This window comes from Notothenia coriiceps, unplaced genomic scaffold (assembly GCF_000735185.1).
Source record: "Notothenia coriiceps isolate Sejong01 unplaced genomic scaffold, NC01 NC01_scaffold00002200, whole genome shotgun sequence".
Classification (NCBI taxonomy): domain Eukaryota; kingdom Metazoa; phylum Chordata; class Actinopteri; order Perciformes; family Nototheniidae; genus Notothenia; species Notothenia coriiceps.
The window spans coordinates 194,151-209,193 of NW_011334901.1; positions in this window are offsets into that span (position 1 = coordinate 194,151).

The window sequence follows — 15,043 nt, forward strand, 5'->3', positions numbered from 1 at the left end:
TGTGTTAAAGGCAGTCTTCCACTCATCCCCCTTCCTAATGCGTAGCAGGTGATGAGCTTTTCTAAGAAAAAAAGTGGTCTCCTGTGACAGTTTGACAGCAGAGGAAATGAGTGATGAAGATGGAAGGGGAGGGATTTGCTATTTTTGTCCAAGAAGGATCCCTTTAGAGAAATGGAAGCTCAGATGCGGAGGAATGACTGTAGATAAGAAACAAAACAAAACTCCAATCCTGTGTGGATGTCTGACAAGCCATGGAAAACCCAAAATGACAGGAGTGCTTCGGAAGAATGTTTCATGAAGATTACCTGACATGGCCTGGCGGATAGTTTTGTGAGTCACAGCGAAGAAGATTTGTCTTTTGAGGGGACTAGCTTTCATGGGCTTGACTTGGCATCCCTAGCCAATGTTCAGATAACTATTTAGCTTTCTACTATTACTGGTTAGTAGGGATGCTCCGATCGCCAATTTTTGGGCCGATCGCCAGAATCAGTATCGGCCGATCCGATCAAGTGGCTGGGGGCTATGGGGATCTTCCATTTAAAGTGATGTTTAAAACTCAGTTAATGGGGCTCATTCACTGGCGCTTCCACAAACAACAACCAACCTAATTATTACATTCAAATGAAGTACATTATTCAAGTTTACAACTTTGGATAATAACACGGGAGAAACGACCTCTCTCCCTCTCTCTCTCTCTCCTGACAGCCTGTCAGTATCCGTCTCATGCAATGAGTGACCCTACAGTGAAGAATAAATATATGTATAACTAGTTTAGCTGGTTCCAGAGGTAGATAAAATAGCTAAGTGTGTTAGGTCTAACTTGAAGTGTGTGTTTTGCTCCACTCACCGGTCCGTCACAGCGGGGTGGAGCTGCAGGATTTCTGCTTCATATATGTTGCATACCGCTATTTTATTGTCATTTTCGGACACCTTAAAATACTGCCAGACTGGTGAAGCCATTTTGGCGAGCTTGTTTTGCCGCGCACAGAGAAAAGTGTCATGTATTTTACGTCATGTGATCGGCTCTCACGATCGGCCTTTATAGAGAGCACAGATCGATCGGCAGAGAGTGAATATCGGCCGATATTGATCGGCGGCCGATCGATCGGAGCATCCCTACTGGTTAGGCATGGCTTTTACAGGAGGCAAAGTAATGGCTGGTCTGGCCAAAGCACAAGCATCTATTCGCCTTGAGGCAATGCGCAACGTGTCTCCTCAGAGGCGAGCCGGAGTCTAATCAGATTGCACTTTCTCAGAAGTGTCATTTGCGGGGCTTTTGCTGAAGCTGAAGAATCAGGTGGCAAGGCAGTGCCAAGTGAAGATGGTTGTGGTGAGTTTCAGGGACTGGCGACCAGGATTGCTTCCCCCTCTGCCCAGAGGCAACTGTCGATGCAGAAGGTATGGGTGATAAGGGCGTTCAGGTCTGGAGGAAGTTCCTTGGCACTAAATGTACCTTTGATAAGATCAGAAAGCGGTCATAAACGGTCCCCAAGCTGCCTCTTTTCCTGGAGTAGAGTAGTTGAAACCATCTTGAACTTGGAGCTGAACATCCTCATAGTGTCAGTGACTTGTGCTAGGCCCGAAGCCCAATAGTTGGCTCCGCCCCGTGAGCTTACAAGTGATTGAAGCCAATCAGGATCACTCAAGGGGTAAAAATGGAGGACTGCATTGCGTGATTGAAAACCTGCATCCAGATCTCTGAATAAGTGTTAGGCGGTAAGTCTCGGGACTTGGAGGCACGAGTAATGTGAGCAGATGCTGGACTATTATCTACGAAAATTAAATAAATAATGTGCGTATTAGCTGAATCCTGACAAGAGCCTGAGATAATTGCAGATAATGTGATGATAAAGTGCCATATTTTGTATATCGAATTAATTGAAATACTCCAGATTTATGGATTAAGATAACAGATACAGTTAAATGGGGTTTACCTCATCACATCCCTGCTTTTGTAATAAAACCCATAATTTTATAGATAACCGGTTGAGTAGAGGTTCAGTAGGCAGCGTGGCTCTGATCACATGTTGACCAGATGTGCAATCCTCAGGCTCCTACTAATCTCTAGTTAAAGAGAAGGGATGGAACATGAAAGCCCTTCATGACCTCCAGGAGCCTCGTGTGCTGTTTTATTACCAGACGGAGATTTGTCTTTTATGAAACAGCATCTCATTTACAGTCCAGTGAGCAGAAAACTTGGCATTTTGATGGATATTTTCCTCCCGACACCTCCCACAGTGCCTCGACAGCCTTCATTTTTAGCATCAGTGACTATGTTTACATGCAGAAGATTGGATTTTGTTTTTCCAACCCAGCTAACCCAGTTGTGGGTTGACTCATACGAAATTCAAATCTTAGTTTGAAATACCACCTCAGTTGGGTTGTCTGGCTTTCTTCCATTTCCCCGGCATGTAAACACATTACTCACATTGAATTATTTTGACATTGAAACAAAATCACAGTATTATGGATTAACTACTCATCATCACTCAAGGGAACTTAATGCATATAGCATTGACATAAAGTGCAAAATAAAAACATTTGAAAGGCCTTTAAATGGAAATAAAACAGCCGTTAACAAGCCAATAACAGTGACCTTTGGGATAAGTGGTTTCCCTTGTTATAAGGCTTATTTTATTGCTTATTTTAATAATTAGCTACTCTTTCATTTACCCATTTGTTATTTGAGATCATATCTATGTTTTTCTCCACTACTCCCTGTCTGTCCTCTCTTAATTTTCTAATCTAAACCCAATGGACAGAATTAAGAAGTACGATATGGCATTTTCCACAGGGGACACACTTAGTATTCGCGCAAAAGCCAAAGTGGATTAAGTCTGATTATCAAGAAGGACCGGTGTCTTTCTTGATAACAGCAACAGTTCAGGGCCACTGGCATACAATTACAAGTATTACATACGCGGTAATTATAGGGTAAAGTTCAGAGTGGTGTTAAATGTGTTTGAGATGTAGTGAAGGCTGAATTACTACAGAGGTGTAAGGTAACTCCATCTTGTCTGTGTTCATGTAGGAGAAGTAATGATGGTGGATGGTGGCTCTCCACCAGACAGCCCGAATGAACTGTGCTAAAAGAGTCTGTCTCCCTCTCCGCCCCCCCCTCAGACTGGGGGGTGTCCTGCCTCTACAGAGCGCTGGGCCGCTGCTGCATTGTGGCCAGGGGCCTCATTTGAATGGGCCTTTAGTATTTTGTGTGAACAAGTCAGCGCCATTTGCATTTGTTCCAGTCACAAAGGTTTAACAGGTCAATAGGGACTCCCTGGCAGAAAAATAACACACTAGGGTACCTTTTTTTTTTTTCTCCCTCCCTCCGTCTTCTCCATCGCTGTGGTTGTCAGGAACCAGGCTCTCTTGTCCTAGTAGTATGTAACTCAAGCATGCGGTGTGTATGTGTGTGTATAGGTGTCTTTATAAGTGTGTGTCTGTCTGTCTTTTAGGACATGATTGGTGGCAGCAGGGGGCAGGGTCTGAAAAAAAGGAGCTAATAATCCACAGGCTGTACTGAGGTTTAATTAACATACAACTCTCAGTAGCGACTTGTTTGAATGACAGAGAGGGTTTGTTTTGTCTGTGTGTGAACATGTGTGTGTGACTTACATTTTCCCATATACGTCTTTGTGTCTCCAGGCCTGCGGATCCTGGAGTATTTAAAGTCTCAATCTGTAACATAGTGTGGAACAGTTTGAGGATATCTAGGAGCTAATTGCACCTTACCATCTTAATCGAGTACCATCATTTACCATTGTGCCATTTCTAAATATATAAAATATATAATAAAACTTTGCTTGAAGGGCTTTTAGTTTGTTACTTCTCTTCTCTTGGAGTCGGACACATCATCATGAAATATATGTTTCGTATTTAGAAGTTACCAAAAAGTGTAGCAACATTAGCATTTCTATTAAAATCAAATACCAGCTGTTAGCCTAATTATGTCAAACTAACTTAGCGCTAGCGGTCCAGACATCTTGAATAGGAGGCGCTACATTTGCAAACACACAACTCTTAAATGCAGTGAATATCACAACAGAAAAGCTTTACATTATTTATCTTATTTACAGTAAGTTATTAGTCATATAAGAGCTCCTGATGGGTCACATTAATTTCACATTTTTATTATTAACTTGCTAATCTGTAAGGAAGGGCTTTGAGGAAAAACATGTGTTTTTTTAAGCACCATAAAACCCATTTGTGTGCCAGCAAACCTATTCAAGGAGAAAATCTAGAGGAACAAAATATCTCCTCATTAAAGATTTATTGGGATTTTTGGAAGCATAGCAAAATTGACTTTTTATCATTCTTCTTTCTTGTAGTCTCGTTTACTCCCATAGTGCAAGCTATGCACTTCAAATAATAGAATAAGTCAAGGCAGCAAGGTGTGTTTGTGATCAGAGTGATGGTCCTCCATTTAAAACTTCAAAGGCTGCATCAGTCTGTGCTGCTGAAGGGTCCTCAGACAGGAAAGCAAAGCCCTCACCTGCCTACTCCTTTTGGTTGCATCACCGTTTAATATACTGTACAACTTTTACACATTTGTGAAAGCTGCCTATTATTATGTACGTCTGTTTTTATAACTGCAACAGAATAACACAATCCCCCTCAGCGTCAGGTATCACCTTTTATTAGTTCCACTGCTCCTTTATTAAAATGTAATCTTCAGCCAACAGTGCGACACAATATGTATTATTTACCACAGTGGCATAGCCCTGAATAATTATTTGTATGAACTTTATAATGCCCCATTCAAGGTCAAGTCTTTGAATGGTTTATGTACAGGCATTGGAGTATGGATTTTCTTCTCTTCTATTCTTCTTGCTGGATTTGTTAGAGTCAATAGCATGATCCACGTGTGTGCAATACTTCACAATGAGATAAGCCTGCATTATTTGTCATCGAAAATAATTAATTGACCATTTACAGCTTTGGAGAAAAAGGGTTAGTTTTCAATGTATATAGCAATTTGTAGGATATGCATGTACACATGTAAAAGTATGTATTGTAACGCCCTTCACACCAAATATATGATTTTTTCAATGTTGAGTACAGGTGAATAATTTCTGTAGGAAAAAACCTGTTTCAAACCCCCTCGTCCATACTCCTCGTACCAGGCATTAGCCAGTTTAATCACTGTGTACACCAACGTGAACACTATAAGGGACTAGCCTTAGCAACTTGGCGCACGTAGCATAAATAGAGCAGAACACACAGACACACACAGACACAGTGTATATAGTAGGATACAAAACTATGTACACATCATGCATAACTGTACACATGATTAAAACTTGCACTGGTTGTATTTATATCATCCCATCGCAAGTAGTCGCGAACAGCATTTTACAGCGGGGTTTGACAGACAGCAGAGGAGGGAAAAATATTTTGTAGCAGACCTGAGTGGGAGGCATGCTTACAATTGCTCCTGTCATGCTGATCTGAGCTCGCCTGGCTGCAGCGCCGTGGTGCATGTTGTTGCGATTGTTTGTGCTGAGCTCTGTGACCCACTATTTGGACTTCTATTCCCTTTTCCATCAAAAAACTTGCTGCACTTGGGGTCCAGAGCAAAGAAAAGCAAAGTGAGAGCCCAGCGTCAGGTGCTACAAGCTGCTAGCTAGGCCTGCAGCCAGGCCCAGAGAGCCAGACCTGGCAGCTCGGAGGCTGCGACGTGTGAAACGCTGCACACAAAGGAGTCGCTCCATCTGTATGCACCCTACATAGGCAGGCTTTTGTTGCAGCCGACAGGCACATGACTGCTAGCATCTTAACCCCTGAGAGCCAGCGTCTCTTTCCCCTCTCCTGAGACTGCACACTGCTGCAGACACCACCGTGAGATAATACTCAGAGGGAAACAAGATCTAGATAAGAGTGGTTTGTTAATGAGTCACCTGTTTGGAATTTCTGTATATGTTCCTCAGAAAATCCATTTATAAGATAATACAGACATCAGAGTATAGTTTATTATTTATAAACTCATACGTAAGTTCTCTATGATCAGGTAATATTTAGTTAAGCAAAATGAATGATAACATTGTTTGAAGAATTAGATCAGGGCTTTCATTTCTTTGAACAATGATTCAGGGCTGTTATCGAGGTCAGACATGAATAGGCAAAGATCAGAGAACAAGACCAAAGAAAAAGTAAAAATGTTGCGATTATTATTTATTTGTTCGGCTGTATTAATTTACAAAACACAAATTAGCCCCATTTCAGCTTGAATTGCATTTCATTCAATTTACTGCGAGGCCAACTTTGTTTATTTGTCTGTACATTTTGCACAAAGTATTAGGGACAGTTGAGAAATGAGACCGCCGACTCCCACTGGGAGACCTCTCTGTAAAATCCAATTAAAGATAAATCTCCAGCATCGAGACTCGGCGGTTGCAGCAGTTAGGAGATGCTCCGACCTATTAGCACTTCATTTTTCAATTTTAGTGTGCTACGTGGACGTCCTTGGGTCAATCACACAAAATCACACACTCTTCCTCTGTCTGGGAATGTTTTTTTTTTTCTGGTTAAAACACAGTGACCCAGCAAATAAAAAAAAAATCTTCTAAATCCAGAACATTTCACCTAAATCGACACAGTTGGTTTCATGTAGACGCACTCGTGTGCCTCGTGTTACCGAGACAACCCCAGACGTGTGTGTGCACGTGCGTGCTGGATGTCAAATTAATCAATGACTCTTATTAGGAGTGTTCCTTAACCCTTAGTCAGATGAACACAATAGGAAGGACAGAGAGGTTGCAGCTGAAATAAAACATGGCTTCTCAACATCTTCCAAGTGTGAGATGTGTGTGTGCGGTCCCAAAGGGCGCCGGGGCCGAAGGGTTCCTATCTGGGCCTGGCTCGGTCACGCTGCAGTGGCTCGGTGACGTGGCATTGAAGTAGACCCAACAGCCGGTCCAGACCCTCCGAGAGGTGGTACCACTCGCTGAGAAATCAAGAGATCTGCATGTAATCCCAGGTTGTATGAGAGCTGCAAAAAGAATGATTTATTAACGCGGGATGGACTGCAGGAATCAGTAGAGTGTATGTGTTGGGAGGAGGGGGTATGTTTTTAAATGCGTCTGATTTGTATTTTTTTTTTGCCTGTCTGCAATGAATAATTTTCCTTTGTTTATTTACATTATTTATAACCAGTTATCTCGGTGTGATCAAAAAATGACGCACATGTTTGGGCTGAAACGTTGCAGCCTTGAGAGCACTTGACTCTGCATTCAGAGCATGTGTGTGTCCTTCAACATGAAGAATATTTCAGTGCTTCACAATGAAAATCTATTTAACACAAACTTGAATAAGACCATGCAGCAAGGATCGCATGATAATATTTGTTGTAAATTGAAGTTTTCCATGATTCAAAAAAAGCCCTGAATGGTGTTTGTTTGTTCCCCAGATACAAGTCTTTTCAATTCCATTTGTTATGTCCTCGAGATGGACAGTGTATTTGGTTAGCTAAATGAGAAAACAAACTTTTAAAACAAACCTGGCGAATGACCTAGAGAAGGGAGCCTCATGGTTAACTTAAAAGTGGGACGATGATTCTCACGAAGCACTGCCTTTATTTAAAGAGAGAAGAGCTGATAAAAAGGACGAGCGAGTGAAGCTGTCACACTGCTGCTCATTTGGGATTTATTTTGTGTTTGGTTTTAAAAGCTGTTTAGGACACCGGTCACTTTTGTCTCTCCTCGTTTCCAACCTTTGCCCTGAATGCCGAAAAGTCTCCCTCCACACAGAAGCTCTGTTCTCAGGGGTGAGTGGCTTAATGATTATCAAAAAATAAGTCCGAATCAAAGTGCTCCTTTAGTCCCTTGATAAGTGTGCACTGAGTTCGTAGAACACTCGAGAACGCTTTTCTGACCTTGCTCGCTCTTGCCTTATTTAAAGTCAGCTGTTTACCCTCATTTTTATTCTAAAAGTTAAACAATAAATATAGAGTGAAGAAAACATGTCCATTTATTTTATTCTGCTATTTCCAATGCTTCAGAAATTAAAAAAGAAAACCTATAATACCTCAGCAAGTTGCAGATATGAATTTGAAAAGAATTGCTTTAAATTGCACATTCAAAATGTTTTGAAATGTAATGTAAGGTTTTAAAATCATATCGTTTTGCAGACGCAGGTGGTCGCTTATTTCAATAACAATTACGTATTTTTTGTGTGCTACTTTTCTAAAATAAAAAAGATTTAATGTTACATAGGAATCTGGCATCGTGAGAAAAGCCTTCTCAACACACTTTGAAATGCATAAACTGAGAGGGAAAAGCCTCTTTTTTAAATTTAAATTGTTTCCAACTGAAACTGCAGTTTTAGAAGTTTCTAAAATTGCCATCTCCTATAATTTGAATCATTAAGTGTATTATTTTATATCCTTTCGTCATGATGTGTCTCTGATGAGATTGAAAAGACTACATTTCCAACTTTGATAAAAAAAAAGCTTTCCAGAGTTCCCTTTTTAAAAAGAGGTCAAACAAAACCATTATTAATAAAGTCTCTCTGGTTGAATGCAGGGGAAATGAAATTTCAGAATGTTGTTGGAAAACTAAAAGCTTTTCCTTTTGCAAGAGAACCTTTCGAAAAAAACTTTTTATCAAGACAGGTTGATTCAACTTACATGTCTAACGTTCAACTTTTTCTTCTTAACGAAGTCCTATATTTTGTAAAGACACTTTTTAAATGCGTACCATTTTATTCTGAGTTTTAAAAATTGTAGAAAGAGAAAGAAAACCTTTTGATCCCGGACCCAAAAAAGTGCCTTCCTTTTACTGAACTGAAATCAGGTTTGTCTGGCTCCCTTCACATTATCAGTATTCACAATGTGGACTTCATTTTGACTATATTTTAATAGAATTGTAATATTTATAAATCTATACATAGATAAGTATTTATGCATAAATATATATAGTATAGATTTATCTTTTATCTAATGTTCCTTTTTAAATGAATGTATAACTTTGAGTAACTATAGGTGAATTCAATTATGAGAGAAAACGCTTTAATTGTTCAGACTCGTTCTTCTCTCATTATTGTGTAAAATAGTTATAATTTATACTCGATATGAACTTTGAAATATTGGAGATATCTCCCTAGAAACCCCCTTTCAAGCAAGAAAACATCATTAAATATGATTCAAGTCATTGAAGGTTGTTTTTCTGCCCTTTTTTATTATAAAATATCTGTGTTTTAAGTTTTTAGTTATAAGCAGAGTGTGATTAGTGCATAACTCTGGCCGCCATGTTGTCTCCTCCTGTCCTCCATTTTGTGATTCTGCCTCTCGGTTCTTGCTCACTTTATTTTATTAAAGTTTTACAAAGCTCTCTTTATCAAAATAAAATATCATATATGCATTTATATATATGTATAATCATTATGTAGCTTTTACATGATTTTCAGTTATGCCTTTTTCTATTTTTCAAGGCTCTGAGACGGATAATCTGATGTTTGATTGGCCTTAACCTTAAAGTATCATCATTAAAAACTAAACTTGCATAACACTACATTAAGATGAAAGCTGCCTGGAAAGGAATCCCTCTCCAAAAGTCTGACTGTGTCCTCTGTGACCAGACATTTACCTCTTAAAACAACTTATCCATATAATCGGCAACACCCGTGTCAAAGGCTGCGGAGGCCGTTATGTTTTACAGCTCCGAAGCTTGAGCGACTGTGACCCGTAGCCCCATAATGGCCGCCGGGGGTCATGAAGGTTAATAGAGACTGATGTATGAGGCCCCAGAGTGACATCCCAAAGGAGATGGCCCCTTAATCCTTATTAGGCCTCCGTGTTAGTGATCCTTACCTTTCAAAGCAAACAGCACGCTTCCTTTGCCGTGGGGCCCCGGCCTGCCCCCGGCGTTACACTTCTGACCCCAGGGTCGTGGCCTTTGTTCAGAACCCTTTAGAGGCTGACCTCAGGGGTCACGGCTGTAATAGAGAAGTTGTCGAGGCGCGTGCTGCCGAGAGGCCCCTCAGCAGACCACCTCGTAGAGGGAGCGGGCGCTGCGCTCCGGTCACCGAGGACAGGAGGAAGTGTGTGTGAGTGTTTGCCAGAGTGTGAATGTATAGATGGTTGTAACTTACAAGGTGGAAACACAACTGGGGTTACAGTGTGAGTTATTACCGTTCAGGACGACGTCTTAAGCTCGTGAAAAAAGACCTTAACTTTGGCATTTAAAAGGCAATAAGTCACGTATTCACGGGAGTAGCTGCCTCAGAGAGGGCCACATCTCTCTTTACTGGCCTTCACACATGCTTCTACTTATTAAACTGCTTTTTATTAACTGCTAAATAATAAACTACAAGTAATCCATTGAAGAAATAACACTTTTGCTGCATAAATTATAAACATGTTTTATTGTTCTCCTTTTTTTTGTTGCATGAAATTCTTCTAAGAAAGAGGTTCTTATCTTTAACAAATGTTTTTTTTTATTGAAATGCACTTGATTTTTGGTTCCCATTAATATTTATACTGAATGTTTTTTGCCACCTGTGCAAATGCTGGGGCTTATATTGTTCTCAAGTGCTGTGTGTGTGTGTGTGTGTGTGTGTGTGTGTGTGTGTGTGTGTGTGTGTGTGTGTGTGTGTGTGTGTGTGTGTGTGTGTGTGTGTGTGTGTGTGAATCCGTACAACGTTTCATGAGGATGTGAAGGCGCCGGGGGGTCTGATAAGAACACTGAATCAACAACTCCATTGTTTCACTTCATGAACTATAACTCAATTTGAGTTCTGCATCATTGACACATTTACCGCATTCAGATTATTTCATAATATTTTGCAATTTATTCGTCTTGCATGCGATCCAATATAAACAATATGCAATAAATATAAAGTCAAGCACAGTTTGGATATAACCTGGAAGGTGGTTGTGGACTTCTGGAAGTGTCATACATGAGATTTGTTAATATCGGAGGTTCATCAATGGCAGCATTACGCAGGCCGCTCCTGTAGGGCGAGGCCGCGCAGAGGGCTACAGTGTCAGGAGTTGGCAGCTGCGCCAAAACCAGAGTCGTATCCTCGAATGAACTCTCCGCGACGTACGGTGCAACAGGCCCTGCCAAGTTTTTTGAATTCCTGCCACATGTTAGATGGTAAACAACCGACTAGCAGGAACAGTGTCTCAGACAGACGAGGGGGGCTCTTCAAATCGCTGATGAAACATGCACTTGTTTACACATTTATGTGATTTATATTCAGCGTGCAGTTGTAGTGGCGTTTCCATGCTCGCAGCAATTGCGATTGGTCCAGAGACGTGGTGAGATGTGACGTCACCGGGTTCAAATTCGACTGCTGTTTGGTGCCTGATCCGTGAATTGTTATCTTGATAAAGTGCAGGGAAATCACGGGTTGCCTCGTGTTGAACCCCGGATTTCTGTTTCACTTCTGCTTATTTTTCTCTACTGGATGTTTTAGTCTTCTGTTGTTTTTTTTAAATGCCCATGGTGCAGAAAGACACAAAACACTAGGAACCTGAGTTTAATTTGAGTCTGTAGAAAGCTGGGGAGAGTTAAGGCAAGTGCACTCACTCTCTGTCTGACTCTCTTTCTCTGTGTGGGTCGGTCCTCAGAGGTAGAAACACACACACACACACACACACACACACACACACACACAGCAAGCAACGCCTTTTCTTTCAGCCTCCAGGACTGAGAGCGAGGACGTAGGAGAGACTGAGCGGCCATATTTATTTGCTGTTCAAATCGCTCTGGTCTTCGCCGTCCTCTCCACAGTGAAAAGCACACATGAAAAAGCGATGAGTGTATGTAAGAAAGGTTTTTATTTTAATTTTCGTTGTTCCCATTTAGTCTGTCCGTAAGCTATAAAGACAGATCTGATTCAAGCTAGCTCCATGATGTGAGATGTGTCGTTCTTTTGGACCGTTTTCCCTTTTTCCCCTCTCTTTTGTGCGGCTGCTACTTTGAGGAGAGAGGAGGGGGTGGTGGGGGGGGGGAAATGTGCCTGTGCTGAGTTCTGGGTTTCTTTTGGGAAAGAGAAGACTGAAGGGGAGGCAATGGCATCCAAAAGAGAGGAAGTTGTTTTTCTGCCATGGGGGAATCTGTTGCAAACAGCTATGGGGCATTACAGCATTTTGGCCACGGAGAAGTTTTTTGGGTAGAAACCGGATGGGTGTGAATAACCTTCAGCAGGCGGATGCAGAGGGTGGTAGGTGTGCATGACACAGGCGGAGGGAGAAGGACAGCAGGGGTGGTATCTGGCACGAAAAATACAAAAAGGATCCTCCTGCAGGCTCGAATTAACACTAGCTGTTCAGAGCCGGCCTGTTTATTACTATAGGCTATAACAGCGCTACTGAAAGGACAAGAAAGGGTGGGAGACAGAATAGGCTGGACACTGAAGGGGAGGCGGAGGGGGAGAGCAGGACACGAGTCTTCAGCAGAGTCCATTTTATCCTTCGGTTACTGACCAACATTTGTTCTTCTTCTTGTCCGCACGCCGCCATTGCTGCGGATCGCGGCAAGGTCGGCCTGGTGCTGGCACATGGCGGGGGCACTGCGGTAAATATTACAGGGTGCAACAGCATCGTGCACTGTTGCAATCATGACAGGGCAGTCGCACCCAGGTGCTTATCTGACTCTCAGTTTGTGCCAGAAAACAGTCATTGTAGCTTTTGGACTCGTTAGCATGTCTGTGGTGGAGAAAATCAGAGAGTAATCAAGATGATCATCATCAAAGATCACGCCAGAATGTATTAGCATCTTTTTTCATTTTTTTCTAAAAGTTAGGTGTTGCAAGTTTTCCCAGAATTTTTCCCAGGAAGCCTTAATCAGTTCTGTTGCAGGACTCCCCCCCGCCCCCCCCCCCCCCCCCCCCCCCCCCCCCCCTCTCAGCTCCCAACCCGCCTCATGCACGCGCACGTCGCCCAGACCGGTCATGAAAATGCGTTGTGCTCACGCCCTCCCACACGTCCCTGTTTCATCATCAGCTGAGCCCTCTTTCCTCCACTCACAGCTCTCCTCCCCTCCTCCCTCTCTCTCTCTCTCACTCCCTCCCCTCTCCAGCTCAAGCTTCTTTTTCTATCCATCGCTCTCCTCCTTCTCTCTCCCTGGGTCCCGGCCACATGCGAGAGGGTAGACTAGGACGCTGCAGCTCTAGAAAAAAAAAAAAGAGGGGAAAAACGCTCTGCTTCTATTACAGGCGGGCCCCTCCCCTTTGGCTCGTCTGTGCCAAAAGAGGGAGGGATTTTTTACTACTCCCAGTCCCGGGGTTTTAACCCCCTGCCTACTCTAGCTTCTCTCTGCAAGATCTGCTCCTCAATATCGTGCAACAAGTGGCTTTGATGACTCCTACTTCGACATCGCCGCGCCATTTGCAAAGGCATTTTTCGGGACCTCCGTTTTCTTCACTTGCCGGTTGCCGCCGATCTCGTGCATTTGGTCAGTTTTTGCTGCTTCTGGGTTTTTGTATGTAGAGTTAAACTGGACTGGGGTGAAACAGGGGTTTTGGTTTGTGCTCTACAGCAGTGCCAAGGCTTTTTTCGAGCATGTGCTTCTCGATGGTTCGCCATGCTTCCTTTTTCTCGTGAAGTTGAGGATAAAGACCTCCGTTTTAGTTTTTTTTTTTTGCACGTTGTTCGACCAGCTGCTTGATTTTATGTTACCTGTGCGTGTATTTAGATTTCAGCTGATTTTCCTCATGTGTTTTCCCTTTGCTCTTATCTCCTCTGCCCTCTACCTTCCTCACCCTTACCATCTCTGAACTCCCTCTTTTGGGTTTTCTGCCCCACCCTCTCTTCCTCACGCTTCCTCCCCTCTCTCTCTCTCTCTCTCTCTCTCTCTCTCTCTCTCTCTCTCTCTCTCTCTCTCTCTCTCTCTCTCTCTCGTGGGCAGTCTCCAGTGAAAGGGGAGCAGTAGGGCGGAGCAGGGACGGAGCTTTTTCTGGGACAGGTGCCAATTCCAAACAAAAGACACAAAAAGCCAAAAAGAGAGTGAGATAGTTCCCAACGACAGGAAAAGAGTGGCATGTTTCAAGAACTGATTTGTAGTAATAATGTGTGTTTTGCACGTGTAACAACTCTCCTCTTGCAGGACTTTTTTTGCGCTATTGCTTGAGTGAGTAGCAGCAGATATCTTGAATCCTCTCTCCCCCCCTCTCTGCTCTCTTGCTCCCGTGAAGGCATTTTAGTTCCTAGGGGGTAAGAGAAGGAGGGGCGGGTGGAGTTTGGAAGGGGCAGTGGTAGGAGGAGCTTCCCCTCCTCTCCTCCCTGTCGAGTCTTCTGCATTATTCATATGCCTGGGCCAGTGCTGCGATCTGACTGGCTGCCTGGCTTTGCATTCACCCGACATTCAGCGGCTCTGTTTGCTAACATTCCTCATTCAAAGCCTTGTTAACTGCCAGTCGGGAGGAACACGCGACTCCATGGGAAACCCACATGGCCTCCTTATTGTGGCGGGGTCCTGACAGTCTCAGACTAGGAGGTGGCAGACAGGGGAGCCAGTTTGTAAATATCAGAAAGCAGTTGGCTGAGGTTTTTACAGGGTACCCGGGGATTGGCAGGCGGGTTTGGGGTAAGGTGGCCAGATTGAAGGGTGAAACCCAGACAGACAGACATGGAGGCAGACAGGGAGGCTGGCACTTTCTGAGACTCTGAATGGGTCTCTCGCTGCCGTGCCCGCCTACTCCTTGCAGGGAGTACAGAGCTGTGTGACTGAATGCGAGTTCCCTCTCTGCCCGTCTCTACAGAGAGGATATGTGGACATACAGCCGCTACAGAAGGATCCGGCACAATGAACCAGGGAGATTTCAACGCTTTCCCACCGGATAGCCGATATCTGCAGTGTGTACCGATCGCCTACAAAGTCTCAGTGGGTAAGTCAGGAGAGTGTGTGTGCACGTACGCCTGTGTATCTTTTAAAGCATGCACACATTCAAAATGTTTCGACAAAACGATGAAAACAATGCCGCGGCGATGGTTGACCCGATCTCCAAGTTGCTGTGTTCAAAGTCTGGGGGTTGTTTCCTTCAGGGCTTCATGACTATCTAGAGGGATGAGGCTTCACTAAATATAGGTGAACCCCGGGGG